The sequence below is a fragment of the Oncorhynchus keta genome, chromosome 34, assembly GCF_023373465.1.
Source record: "Oncorhynchus keta strain PuntledgeMale-10-30-2019 chromosome 34, Oket_V2, whole genome shotgun sequence".
Classification (NCBI taxonomy): Eukaryota; Metazoa; Chordata; class Actinopteri; order Salmoniformes; family Salmonidae; genus Oncorhynchus; species Oncorhynchus keta.
This window is the reverse complement of record NC_068454.1, coordinates 69,559,339-69,573,896: the sequence shown is the minus strand read 5'-3', so window position 1 is coordinate 69,573,896 and position 14,558 is coordinate 69,559,339. Positions and strand designations below refer to the sequence as shown.

Below are 14,558 nucleotides of genomic sequence, written 5' to 3'. Positions count from 1 at the left end.
TTCTAGGAAGTTTTTCCTAGCCACCGTGCTTCTACATCTGCATTGCTTGCTGTTTGGGCTTTTTGGCTGGGTTTTAAAAAAAAATGAGGCTGGGTTTCTGTACTGCACTTTGTGACATCGGCTGATGTTAAAAGGGCTTTATAAAGACATTTGATTGATTGATTGATTAATTGATGTAGCACTCCATCAATCTTCTTCTTGGTCATACAGCCCTTATACAGCCTGGAGGTGTGCTGGGTCATTGTCCTTTTGGAAAAAAATGATTGTCCCACTAAGTGCAAACCAGAAACGATTGCGTATCGCTGCAGAAGGTTGTGGTAGCCATGCTGGTTAAGTGTGCCTTGAATTCTAAATAAATTACAGACAGTGTCACCAGCAAAGCACCATCACACCTCCTCCTCCATGCTTCACGGTGGGAACCACACATGCAGAGATCATCCGTTCAACTATTCTGCATCTCACAGACACGGCGGTTGGAACCACAAATCTCAAATTTGAATTTGTCAGACCAAAGGACAGATTTCCACCAGTCTAATGTCCATTGCTCGTGTTTATTGGCCCAAGCAAGTCTCTTCTTATTGTAGTTGTTCTTTACTAGTGGTTTCTTTGCAGCAATTCAACCATGAAGGTCTGATTCACTCAGTCTCCTCTGAACAGTTGAAGCTGAGATGTGTCTGTTACTTGAACTCTGTGAAGCATTTATTTGGGCTGCAATCTGAGGTGCAGTTAACTCTAGTGAACTTATCCTTTGCATAAAAGGTAACTCTGGGTCTTCCTTTCCTTTGGCGGTCCTCATGAGAGCCAGTTTCATCATAGCACTTGATGGTTTTTGCGACTGCACTTTAAGAAACCTTCAACGTTGACAAAGATTGACTGACCTTCATGTCATAAAATAATAATATAATAATGATGGACTGTCATTTCTCTTTGCTTATTTGAGCTGTTCTTGCCATTATATAGACTTGGTCTTTTACCAAATAGGGCTATCTTCTGTTTCCCACACTACCTTGTGACAACACAACTGATTGGCTCAAACGCATTAAGGAAAGCAATTCCACAAATTAACTTTTAACAAGGCACACCTTTTAATTGATGTGCATTCCAGGTGACTATCTCATGACCCTGGTTGAGAGAATACAAAGAGTGTGCAAAGCTGTCATCAAGACAAAAGGCTGGCTACTTTGAAGAATCTCAAATTGTTTATTCTACAATGTAGAAAATAGTAGAAATAAAGAAAAACCCTAGAATGAGTAGGAGTGTCCAAACCTTTTACTTGTACTGTAGATATGTGAATTTTTGTAATATTTAAAAAAAATCAACAGCAATTCAGCTTAAATAATATTTATTTAGGAAAACTGTTCTCAATTATTCCCACAAATAAAAAGAGGGACATATGTGATCGTGTCTCAATGCAATCAAGGAATGAAACAGTTATTTTCAAATTAAATTTCTTTTTGGCCATAATTGTGATCCTTTGCAGTGTACAAATGATTTTAGTTGTTCCAGCCCCCAGAACATCCTGCTGTCACATCTGCTCCTGCTCTTCCCCCCCTCCTGGCACTTGAGGGTGCCAGGCTGCCCTGCATCACGAACTCCTGTCATCCATTACGCACACCTGCCTTTCCTTGTCAAGCGCATCAACAATATTGGACTCACCAGGACTCACTCATCTGTTTATTTCCTCCCCTATATTTGTCAGTTCCCCAGCTCTGTTCCCTGCTGCTGCATTAATTGTTTATTGTTTGTGTTACCTGTTTGCTGACGATGTTCCTGTCTCGTTCCATGTCAGTTATTTATTTAATGTTTCACTCCCCGTACCTGCTTTGTCTCTCCAGCATCATTCCATGTGACACCTGCGGCTGAATCTCGTTGCCTACCCCTGATGTAGAGTTACATAAGCGAGTGATGAAGACAAATGGAAGTCAGTAAACGATCCAGAGATGACTGGGCATTGAGTGTGATGACTAACCAGGCTTTTAAATATGATGACTAGAATGATGGGGCTTTGAGAATGAGTAATAGGCTGATGGGTAGGCTTTATCATGGGCCCCTTAGGGACACGAGAGTATTAGAAAGTTAGAGAGACCAGAGGCCTGGGAATATAGACCAAGCCCAGAGAGACCAGAGGCCTGGGAAAAGAGAGTGAGACCAGAGAGACCAGAGGCCTGGGAATAGACCGACGCCAGAGAGACCAGAGGCCTGGGAAAAGAGACCGAGCCCAGAGAGACCAGAGGTCTGGGAATAGAGACAGAGACTAGAGAGGCCAGAGGCCTGGGAATAGAGACGGAGGCCAGGGAGACCAGAGACCTGGGAATAGAGTACGAGCCCAGAGAGACCAGAGGCCTGGGAATAGAGACAGAGACTAGAGAGACCAGAGGCTTGGGAATAGAGACAGAGGCCAGGGAGACCAGAGGCCTGGGAATAGAGGCCGAGCCCAGAGAGACCAGAGGTCTGGGAAAAGAGACAGAGACTAGAGAGACCAGAGGCCTGGGAATAGAGACGGAGGCCATGGAGACCAGAGGCCTGGGAATAGAGACCGAGCCAAGAGAGAGCAGAGGTCTGGGAAAAGAGTCCGAGCCCAGAGAGACCAGAGGCCTGGGAATAGAGACAGAGACTAGAGAGACCAGAGGCTTGGGAATAGAGACGGAGGCCAGGGAGACCAGAGGCCTGGGAATAGAGACCGAGCCGAGAGAGACCAGAGGTCTGGGAAAAGAGACAGAGACTAGAGAGACCAGAGGCCTGGGAATAGAGACGGAGGCCAGGGAGACCAGAGGCCTGGGAATAGAGACCGAGCCCAGAGAGACCAGAGGCCTGGGAAAAGAGACAGAGACTAGAGAGACTGGGAATAGAGAGACCAGAGAGAGGCCAGAGAGACCAGAGGCCTGGGAATAGAGACCGAGCCCAGAGAGAGCAGAGGTCTGGGAAAAGAGACAGAGACTAGAGAGACCAGAGGCCTGGGAATATAGACAGAGACTAGAGAGGCCAGAGGCTGGGAATAGAGGCCGAGACCAGAGAGACAAGAGGCCTGGGAATAGAGGGCACAATGAGGACACACAGAGCAGCCCTGTCCTGTGAGACTCTCCACTCAGCTGGGGCGCCACAGGTCTGCGATTTTGTGTGTGCGTGTGTGCGTGTTGTTGTGTGTGTGTGGGCATGCATGCAGGCAGGCAGGCAGTAGAGGTTCCCAGTCCAGGACTGAAGGGCTCTATTGAGGCGGTCTCTTTCTCTCCTCCTCTTCCTTCATCACCATTCAGACGGGACCAGCTAACCACACTCTGCCATGACGGCTGAAATATTTACCACTTTCTGTTTACCCACGACTACCCTGATTGACAAGACCACACACCCACAAGTTCACACCTTCTCTTCCCCTTTAAATTCCATCCTTCTCTTTTTTATTTTCCTGTCGTTTGACTTGCTGATGGCTCTGTCGGTCTGTCTCCCGCCAACAGCTGCGTCTTCCTGGAGAGCCTCATGCTCATTGTGTCGATAATGGGGTCTTTGAGTGACAGATTTTAATCCAGCCCTCCCCTAATTATATTTTCTCTCCCCCCGGTGTGTCGCCCGCTATCAAAATGTCACAGGCAGATTTACAAGTGCTGAGCTGCCAAACAAAGCTTATTTTAGTCCGGGGATCCCAGGGAGGGCCTGACATCCATATACAGTATACTACAAATTAATGGCAGAATATTTACGACTGTCACCTGCAGCCTAACGACTGCAAACGGCTCACACACACACAAGCAAATAAATGAGCCCTTAACTAAAATAACAGAGTGTGTCCGCATTTGCGTGTGCGTGCATGCGTGTGCATGTGTGTGCGCATGTGTGTGTGTGTGCGTGTGATAGCCTACCTCATCTTCTTTCCTGTCTTCCTCTGTCCTTCTCTTTTAAGGCTTAGAACATGAGCTCTGGACAACCAATTGCCTAGACTTCCTTTCCCTCTCTTTCTCTCTCTCCCTCTCCTTCTCTCCCTTTCTTTCTCTCTCTCCATTCCTTCTCCCTTTCCCTCTCTTTCTCCATCTTTCTCCCTCTCCATCTCCTTCTCTCCCTCTCTTTCTCTCTCTCCATTTCCATTTCCCCTTCCCTTTCCCTTTCCCTTTCCCACCCCCTCTCTCTTTCTCTCCCTCCCTCTCCTTCTCTCCCTCTCTCTCCCATTCCCTCTCCATTTCCCTTTCCCTCTCTCCCCCTCTGTCTTTCTCTCCCTCCCTCTCCTTCTCTCCCTCTCTCTCCCCCTCTCTCTTTCTCTCCCTCTCTCTCCCATTCCCTCTCCATTTCCCTTTCCCTCTCTCTTTCTCTCCCTCCCTCTCCTTCTCTCCCTCTCTCTCCCATTCCCTCTCCATTTCCATTTCCCTCTCTCCCCCTCTCTCTTTCTCTCCCTCCCTCTCCTTCTCTCCCTCTCTCTCCCTCCCTCTCCTTCTCTCCCTCTCTCTCACATTCCCTCTCCATTTCCCTTTCCCTCTCTCCCCCTCTCTCTTTCTCTCCCACCCTCTCCTTCTCTCCCTCTCTCTCCCTCCCTCTCCTTCTCTCCCTCTCTCTCCCATTCCCTCTCCATTTCCCTTTCCCTCTCTCTCCCTCTCTCTTTCTCTCCCTCTCTCTCCCATTCCCTCTTCATTTCCCTTTCTCTCTTTCTCTCCCTCCCTCTCCTTCTCTCCCTCTCTCTCCCATTCCCTCTCAATTTCCCTTTCCCTCTCCCCCTCTCCCCCTCTCTCTTTCTCTCCCTCCCTCTCCTTCTCTCCCTCTCTCTCCCATTCCCTCTCCATTTCCCTTTCCCTCTCTCCCCCTCTGTCTTTCTCTCCCTCTCTCTTTCCCCTCTCTCTTCCCTCTTCATTTCCCTTTCTCCTTTCTCTCCCTCCCTTCTCTCCCCTCTCTCTCCCATTCCCTCTCAATTTCCCTTTCCTCTCTCCCCCTCTCTCCCCCTCTCTTTTCTCTCCCTCCTCTCCCATTCTCTCTCCATTCCCTCTCCATTTCCCTTTCCCTCTCCCCCTCTCTCCCCCTCTCTCTTTCTCTCCCTCCCTCTCTTTCTCCCTCTCTCTCCCATTCCCTCTCCATTTCCCTTTCCCTCTCTCTCCTTCTCTTTCTCCCTCTCTCTCCCATTCCCTCTCCATTTCCCTTTCCCTCTCTCCCATCCCTTTCTCCCCTTTCTTTCCTCTCTCTCTCCCATTCCCTCTCCATTTCCCTTTCCCTCTCTTTCTCTCTCTCCCTCTCCTTCTCTCCCTCCCTCTCCTTCTCTCCCTCTCTCTCCCATTCCCTCTCCATTTCCCTTTCCCTCTCTCTTTCTCTCCCCCTCTCTCCCATTCCATCTCCTTCTCTCCCTCCCTCTCCTTCTCTCCCTCCCTCTCCTTCTCTCCCTCTCTCTCCCATTCCCTCTCCATTTCCCTTTCCCTCTCTCTTTCTCTCCCTCCCTCTCCTTCTCTCCCATTCCCTCTCCATTTCCCTCTCTCCCCCTCTCTCTTACTCTCCCTCCCTCTCCTTCTCTCCCATTCCCTCTCCATTTCCCTCTCTCCCCCTCTCTCTTACTGTCCCTCCCTCTCCTTCGCTCCCTCTCTCTCCCATTCCCTCTCCATTTCCCTCTCTGTCTTTTTCTATCCCTCTCACTCCATCCCCCTGTCTCTCTTTTACCATGCCAGAAGGATTTAATGTGATATTTCTCATCATCAAACTCAAAAAACCATGACATGGCTTTGGGGCACAATTACCCAAGTTAACAACTATTACTAAAGCTTCATCACAGTCCTCTCCCCAAGGGTTAGACCATAGATCCTGTACGGCTATACAGGCCCTTTGTGTAATATGCTTCTGATATCCCTGATTCCATATGTACCCAAAGGCTATGCACGTCTATTCATACACACTGAAATACAATGTGCATCTTCCTGCACTAGGAATGGAATAGAGATCTTCCTGCCTTCATCCATATGTACCAAAATAAAATACATCTTCCATTTGTATCCAGCGGCACTGTACTTTTGTCTCTTATTCCATACAACCCCAGGGAGCTGGATGGTCATGTGGGAATGATATGGGATGGGCCACGGAGTAGTTGTGTAAGTGTCTGTGGGGGGTAGCACTAACACACACACACCGAGCTCTGGGGTGTATTTGTGATGCCAGCTCTGGCCCTGGCAGAGCTCCATGGTGAATATGGCTAATTACACTGCCTTGACAAGCCTGGTGAGAGGATGCCCACTGTATGTGTTTGTGTGTGTTGTCGTGGAAGGATCAGAATTTGTTGGTAACATATGTAAGATGTTTAATATTCATCAAATGTGTATAAGTTAATTCTCATCAGAATGGTATTTTTGATAATACTGTGGCGAGGTTGCAGTTATCTGTTCTATGTCAAAACTAAGTTGCATGGGCCACAGAGAGGGGAGAGGTCAAAGTGTCATCATGTGTAAACATATCTTATACTCCCTACCTTTCCCAGTGGGGAAAGAAGGGTGGCAGTGTCTGGAATCATTCTATGCTCCCTCTAATGTTGCTTTTATATTAACCTATAGCCTCACTCTCCTCTCCGTGAGTTTGTCCAGGAGGTTGTATTTTGAGTGGGTTGTATGTAAATGACAATTTGATATATGCCTGTTGATATGGAGGATTTGGTTTATGGTTCTGGGGTTTGGGAAAGGAGACAAAGCTGAACGATGAATTATGTCTATGCTGTCTGACTATGTGTGTCTTTGCTATTAAAAGGAACTCAGTTGCATTGTAAGGGGGCTCTCAGAGAATTCACTGGGAGACACTGAATTTATCTGAGAGTCACAGGATTGTGATAGAGCTCATATAATTAAAGATGGACTTTTATTACTAACTCTGACGTGTGTGTGTGGTTTGCTCCCATGATTTGGTAAATAGAGGAAATTTCCACGACAATGTGTGTGTGTGTGTGTGTGTGTGTGTGTGTGTGTGTGTGTGTGTGTGTGTGTGTGTGTGTGTGTGTGTGTGTGTGTGTGTGTGTGTGTGTGTGTGTGTGTGTGTGTGTGTGTGTGTGTGTGTGTGTGTGTGTGTGTGTGTGTGTGTGTGTGTGTGTGTGTGTGTGTGTGTGTGTGTGTGCATTCCCACTGCCAGACAGAGGCCTTTACCACTCTGCATCACCACACCCTGAACCCACTGCCACTAAACAACACCATGTACAGGACTAGATGTTCTTCCTTCAAACCTTCCAGTTCTACCCTCTATTACTCCGGTCATATAATAGAATAGCAAGGTTGTCGTAGCAGCATGGGACGCATTGCCTTTCCCAAAACACAAATACTGAACACAATAGATGGCAGAAAACCGAAAATATGCATCAGGAGCGTATGCAGATAACCTTCAATTTTGTTTTTTTGTGTGGATAACAGACCAGTTATTGACTCTGTACACCACATGGCTGTGCAGATAATCCAGTGACACTATCAGTCTGCCCACGTCCCTCTCCCTCCATCCCTCTTTCCATCCCTCCACATCTACTTCTTTACTTACGCCCATCTGCAGCCATCACTCCACTACCCCCTATATCCACATGATCCAATCATGATACATGATACTCAGCCTCAGTATCCTGAGACAACTGCCAATAATCCAGAGAGGGTCTGAGGAAAGTTAGGAAGATAGAGAGGGAGGGAAAGATAAGAGGGACAAGCACACTGTCTGAGCAGTGACAGAGGCTATCACTGTCAAACACTCCACACTGACCCAGCCCATCCATCAACACTGTCCTCCACAGAGATACAGAGAGGGGCATGGAGGGAAAGGGGGAGAGGAGGGGAGAGGAGAGGACGGGAGAGGAAGGGAGAGGAGGATAGGAGACACTACATTTCTAATGATTTACCAAACACACAAAAGCAATGTCCTAAATGCCACACAACACTATTCACTATATAGGGACACTGAAGAGCAACCAAACTACACAACATGCCCAGTAGGCCTACACCCACAGTGTACAGTCCACACTCTCAGCTGCAGCTAGCGTCATCTAAAACAAAAGAAACATGTTGGACTAAATGGAACGGAACGTTTGAGGTCACAGACAAACATGCTTCACTTCACAAGAACTCGTCTATAGTAGCTGACTATGGCAGACTGGACAGTCAGCACTTCTGAACCAGATGTTGTCACACAAACGCAGTATGTAGTAAACATATTAACTAGTGGAAGACAAACTCAGTATGTAGTAAACATATTAACTAGTGGAAGACAAATTCAGTATGTAGTAAACATATTAACTAGTGGTAGACAAACGCAGTATGTAGTAAACATATTAACTAGTGGTAGACAAACGCAGTATGTAGTAAACATATTAACTAGTGGAAGACAAATGCAGTATGTAGTAAACATATTAACTAGTGGAAGATAAACGCAGTATGTAGTAAACATATTAACTAGTGGAAGATAAACGCAGTATGTAGTAAACATATTAACTAGTGGAAGATAAACGCAGTATGTAGTAAACATATTAATTAGTGGAAGATAAATGCAGTATGTAGTAAACATATTAACTAGTGGAAGATAAACGCAGTATGTAGTAAACATATTAACTGGTGGAAGACAAACACAGTATGTAGTAAACATATTAACGACTGGAAGACAAACGCAGTATGTAGTAAACATATTAACTAATGGAAGACAAATGACGAACAGATGTACTCTGGATCCGATACGGCCGTTTGGTTGGGACTGCTTTTTATTCCTTTTTTTATGATAATGACAATCCTTCCGCAGCTGAGCGCTAGCTAACATCTGTTCGGAAAATCTAGAATAGGAGAGTGTGGATGGGAGATGCATGGGTCTATGATTATAGGAGATTACTGCAAGACTTTCAGTGTTGCTTGCATAAACTTGCATAAACACATGTAGAATGAAAAGAAAACCACTGCTGTGATCATCGAATGGTGCAAACTCCAGATTATACAGACCAGACGCAACAATAGCAGCTAAGCATCTGATTTTTCTAAGCACAGCACATTTACACAGCATTATACCCATCTCGTAGAACAGTCGCCTGTAAAACCATGCAGAGCAGCACCTTACTTATTGACAACATTAAATTAACAAACAGATTCCCACTATGGGGTTCAATAAAGTACTATGTCCATTGAAACTGAAACTGAATATTTTTCAGGATAGAATATAGAAGATCTACAGAGAATAAGGTCAAAGACAATACATATGGCTGTCAGTGCCCCTCACTAATTTATTTTATTTTTTATTTTATTTCACCTTTATTTAACCAGGTAGGCTAGTTGAGAACAAGTTCTCATTTGCAACTGCGACCTGGCCAAGATAAAGCATAGCAGTGTGAACAGACAACACAGAGTTACACATGGAGTAAACAATTAGCAAGTCAATAACACAGTAGAAAAAAATGGGCAGTCTATATACAATGTGTGCAAAAGGCATGAGGAGGTAGGCGAATAATACAATTTTGCAGATTAACACTGGAGTGATAAATGATCAGATGGGCATGTACAGGTAGAGATATTGGTGTGCAAAAGAGCAGAAAAGTAAATAAATAAAAACAGTATAAAAACAGTATGGGAATGAGGTAGGTGAAAAAGGGTGAGCTATTTACCTATAGACTATGTACAGCTGCAGCCATCGGTTAGCTGCTCGGATAGCTGATGTTTGAAGTTGGTGAGGGAGATAAAAGTCTCCAACTTCAGCGATTTTTGCAATTCATTCCAGTCACAGGCAGCAGAGTACTGGAACGAAAGGCGGCCAAATGAGGTGTTGGCTTTAGGGATGATCAGTGAGATACACCTGCTGGAGCGCGTGTTGCCATCGTGACCAGTGAACTGAGATAAGGCGGAGCTTTACCTAGCATGGACTTGTAGATGACCTGGAGCCAGTGGGTCTGGCGACGAATATGTAGTGAGGGCCAGCCGACTAGAGCATACAAGTCGCAGTGGTGGGTGGTATAAGGTGCTTTAGTGACAAAATGGATGGCACTGTGATAGACTGCATCCAGTTTGCTGAGTAGAGTGTTGGAAGCCATTTTGTAGATGACATCGCCGAAGTCGAGGATCGGTAGGATAGTCAGTTTTACTAGGGTAAGCTTGGCAGCGTGAGTGAAGGAGGCTTTGTTGCGGAATAGAAAGCCGACTCTGGATTTGATTTTTGATTGGAGATGTTTGATGTGAGTCTGGAAGGAGAGTTTGCAGTCTAGCCAGAAACCTAGGTACTTATAGATGTCCACATATTCAAGGTTGGAACCATCCAGGGTGGTGATGCTAGTCGGGCATGCGGGTGCAGGCAGCGATCGGTTGAAAAGCATGCATTTGGTTTTACTCGCGTTTAAGAGCAGTTGGAGGCCACGGAAGGAGTGCTGTATGGCATTGAAGCTCGTTTGGAGGTTTGATAGCACAGTGTCCAATGACGGGCCGAAAGTATATAGAATGGTGTCGTCTGCGTAGAGGTGGATCAGGGAATCGCCCGCAGCAAGAGCAACATCATTGATATATACAGAGAAAAGAATCGGCCCGAGAATTGAACCCTGTGGCACCCCCATAGAGACTGCCAGAGGACCGGACAGCATGCCCTCTGATTTGACACACTGAACTCTGTCTGCAAAGTAATTGGTGAACCAGGCAAGGCAGTCATCCGAAAAACCGAGGCTGTTGAGTCTGCCGATAAGAATTTGGTGATTGACAGAGTCGAAAGCCTTGGCGAGGTCGATGAAGACGGCTGCACAGTACTGTCTTTTATCGATGGCGGTTATGATATCATTTAGTACCTTGAGTGTGGCTGAGGTGCACCCGTGACCGGCTCGGAAATCAGATTGCACAGCGGAGAAGGTACGGTGGGACTCGAGATGGTCAGTGACCTGTTTGTTGACTTGGCTTTCGAAGACCTTAGATAGGCAGGGCAGGATGGATATAGGTCTATAGCAGTTTGGGTCCAGGGTGTCTCCCCCTTTGAAGAGGGGGATGACTGCGGCAGCTTTCCAATCCTTGGGGATCTCAGACGATGTAGAGTGTATGATGCCCAAATGACACCCAACATACAAAAACAGCACCCAACCCTCAGGACAGCCCTGTCAAGAAATATATATACATATATATACAGTGCATTCGGAAAGTATTCAGACTCCTTTACTTTAATCCACATTTTTTATATTACGTTGATTAAATAAATTATTTCCCTCATCAATCTACACATGACAAAAATGACAAAACAAAATGACAAAACAAAAACAGTGTTTTTGTGTGGCAAAACAGAACCTATTAACATACCTTATTTACATCAGTATTCAGACGTAGAAGATCATAACATACTATGTCACACAATCAGACATTTATGCTAATTCAACTTGATCTATTTCAACTCTTTATTTCCACTTAAAATCTTCTTATTTTTGTTGCCTTTTGTCTGTATACTGCAATTAAGCTTTCAGCTGTGAATGTGTACAAGCTCAAATAAACCTTACTACATCCTTATCTTGTCTTTTCTGTTGCAACATGTGGAATGAAGTATGATTCTGATTGCTACCACTCAGTGTTATAATTCCAATATGGACTAGCTTAACCCTCCTGCATTGTTCCAGTCGAATTGAACCGATTTACAAGTTTTCTGTCTGAAAAATGTAGTTCATTTGATATGATTGTCATAAGGTTCCATGACTTTGTCCACACGGGGCATCTGAACACACCAAATATACTTAGGTGATTTCCATTACATTTTGGGTGTTTTATTTCACTTTTGTACACCTGTGGTGTTCCTGGTCAAAAATCACCGGTCATTAGAAATGAATTAGTGAGACTACAATTAGTATATAAAATTGAGTTCAGACATATGCCCATTCATCAGACAGACACACTTCCTCTCCTAGACTCCCCACATGTGTGTGTGTTTAGCACACACACACACACACACGCGCGCGCACGCACACGCACACGCACACGCACACGCACACACACACACCACACACACACACACACACACACACACACACACACACACACACACACACACACACACACACACACACACACACACACACACACACACCTCACTCCCCTTCTTGGCTTCCATGGCAACCCCCACGGGAACCTTTCCCCAATAGAATATTTCCCCCATGGGAACCGCACCTGTTGGCATTCTTACAAACAATCGCAACATTGTTTCAATAATACAGTGCCTTGCGAAAGTATTCGGACCCCTTGAACTTTGCGACCTTTTGCCACATTTAAGGCTTCAAACATAAAGATATAAAACTGTATTTTTTTTGTGAAGAATCAACAACAAGTGGGACACAATCATGAAGTGGAACGACATTTATTGGATATTTCAAACTTTTTTAACAAATCAAAAACTGAAAAATTTGGCGTGCAAAATTATTCAACCCCTTTACTTTCAGTGCAGCAAAGTCTCTCCAGAAGTTCAGTGAGGATCTCTGAATGATCCAATGTTGACCTAAATGACTAATGATGATAAATACAATCCACCTGTGTGTAATCAAGTCTCCGTATAAATGCACCTGCACTGTGATAGTCTCAGAGGTCCGTTAAAAGCGCAGAGAGCATCATGAAGAACAAGGAACACACCAGGCAGGTCCGAGATACTGTTGTGAAGAAGTTTAAAGCCGGATTTGGATAGAAAAATATTTCCCAAGCTTTAAACATCCCAAGGAGCACTGTGCAAGCGATAATATTGAAATGGAAGGAGTATCAGACCACTGCAAATCTACCAAGACCTGGCCGTCCCTCTAAACTTTCAGCTCATACAAGGAGAAGACTGATCAGAGATGCAGCCAAGAGGCCCATGATCACTCTGGATGAACTGCAGAGATCTACAGCTGAGGTGGGAGACTCTGTCCATAGGACAACAATCAGTCGTATATTGCACAAATCTGGCCTTTATGGAAGAGTGGCAAGAAGAAAGCCATTTCTTAAAGATATCCATAAAAAGTGTTGTTTAAAGTTTGCCACAAGCCACCTGGGAGACACACCAAACATGTGGAAGAAGGTGCTCTGGTCAGATGAAACCAAAATGGAACTTTTTGGCAACAATGCAAAACGTTATGTTTGGCGTACAAGCAACAAAGCTCATCACCCTGAACACACCATCCCCACTGTCAAACATGGTGGTGGCAGCATCATGGTTTGGGCCTGCTTTTCTTCAGCAGGGACAGGGAAGATGGTTAGAATTGATGGGAAGATGGACGGAGCCAAATACAGGACCATTCTGGAAGAAAACCTGATGGAGTCTGCAAAATACCTGAGACTGGGACGGAGATTTGTCTTCCAACAAGACAATGATCCAAAACATAAAGCAAAATCTACAATGGAATGGTTCAAAAATAAACATATCCAGGTGTTAGAATGGCCAAGTCAAAGTCCAGACCTGAATCCAATCGAGAATCTGTGGAAAGAACTGAAAACTGCTGTTCACAAATGCTCTCCATCCAACCTCACTGAGCTCGAGCTGTTTTGCAAGGAGGAATGGGAAAAAAAATTCAGTCTCTTGTTACATTCCAGGGATGAGGAAGAGGGTCCTGCTGAGGTTGTTGTTACAATCCAGTGATGAGGAAGAGGCTCCTGCTGAGGTTGTTGTTACAATCCAGTGATGAGGAAGAGGCTCCTGCTGAGGTTGTTGTTAAATTACAGTGATGAGGAAGAGGGTCCTGCTGAGGTTGTTGTTACATTCCAGTGATGAGGAAGAGGGTCCTGCTGAGGTTGTTGTTACATTCCAGTGATGAGGAAGAGGGTCCTGCTGAGGTTGTTGTTACATTCCAGTGATGAGGAAGAGGGCCCTGCTGAGGTTGTTGTTACAATCCAGTGATGAGGAAGAGGGTCCTGCTGAGGTTGTTGTTACATTCGGTCAAATAATGGGAATATGTCCTGGTTTTCATCCACCCTTGAGAGGAGAGGTCGGCTGTCGGCTGAAAATGTTATCAGGATGACGCCAGGCCCAACGAGATACGCCATATCCAGGGTTGATGACATACAATCCTGCCACATTTAAACATTTCAAATGGTTTCAAAACAAATCCCCTTGTCAAACTTGGACACAAAGTAGTCTGTGATGAATAGCACAGTATTTACTCAAAAAACAAGTTGTATGAACACAGGTCAATGAGGCCTGCCTACAGGCCATAAATAGGAAATAGAAGTTCAAAATGTGTAATGTTTACAAGAACTTAAGTTTATAAAAATATCTAACACAACATTAGGTGATAATATATGTATTATTATGGATTTATAATCAGCTATAACGGGGTGGTCATTTTAGACCGGGAACATAGAATTAATGAACATGAAATGAACACAACAGGAGGGTTAAAACACCTGTAGCCTATAAAAATACTCACTTTTAGGGTTGCACAATTCCTGGAACTTTCAATAAATTCCCTGGTTTCCCAGAAATCCTGGTTGGAGGACTCCGGACTTCCTGGTTATTCCCTCCTGATACCGGGAAACCTCCATCTGGGATTTCTGAAGAAAAAGGGAATTTAATGAAGGTTCTAGGAATTTTGCAACCCTACTCACTTTCAAGTCCATTATCAAATTAATCCCCCACTTTATCAAAGTGAGGTAGACTACATGCCATCTTCCAAAAAATACACAACAGCTTTCAGC

General features: G+C 45.0%; 1 protein-coding gene across 8 annotated transcripts in view; it reads right to left on the bottom strand.

Moving 5' to 3' along the window:
• Nucleotides 1-14,558, bottom strand: part of LOC118371076 (adhesion G protein-coupled receptor B1-like) — a 126,110-nt gene that overhangs the window by 96,233 nt on the left and 15,319 nt on the right. For 7 of the 8 annotated variants that reach the window (XM_052494588.1, XM_052494583.1, XM_052494587.1 and 4 more), the window contains exon 2: nt 14,291-14,414. The exons of the other annotated variant lie outside the window; for it this stretch is intronic. The gene's annotated coding sequence lies outside the window, so the exon portion shown is untranslated. The remainder of the gene's footprint in view (nt 1-14,290; nt 14,415-14,558) is intronic. 8 annotated transcript variants of the gene reach the window in all.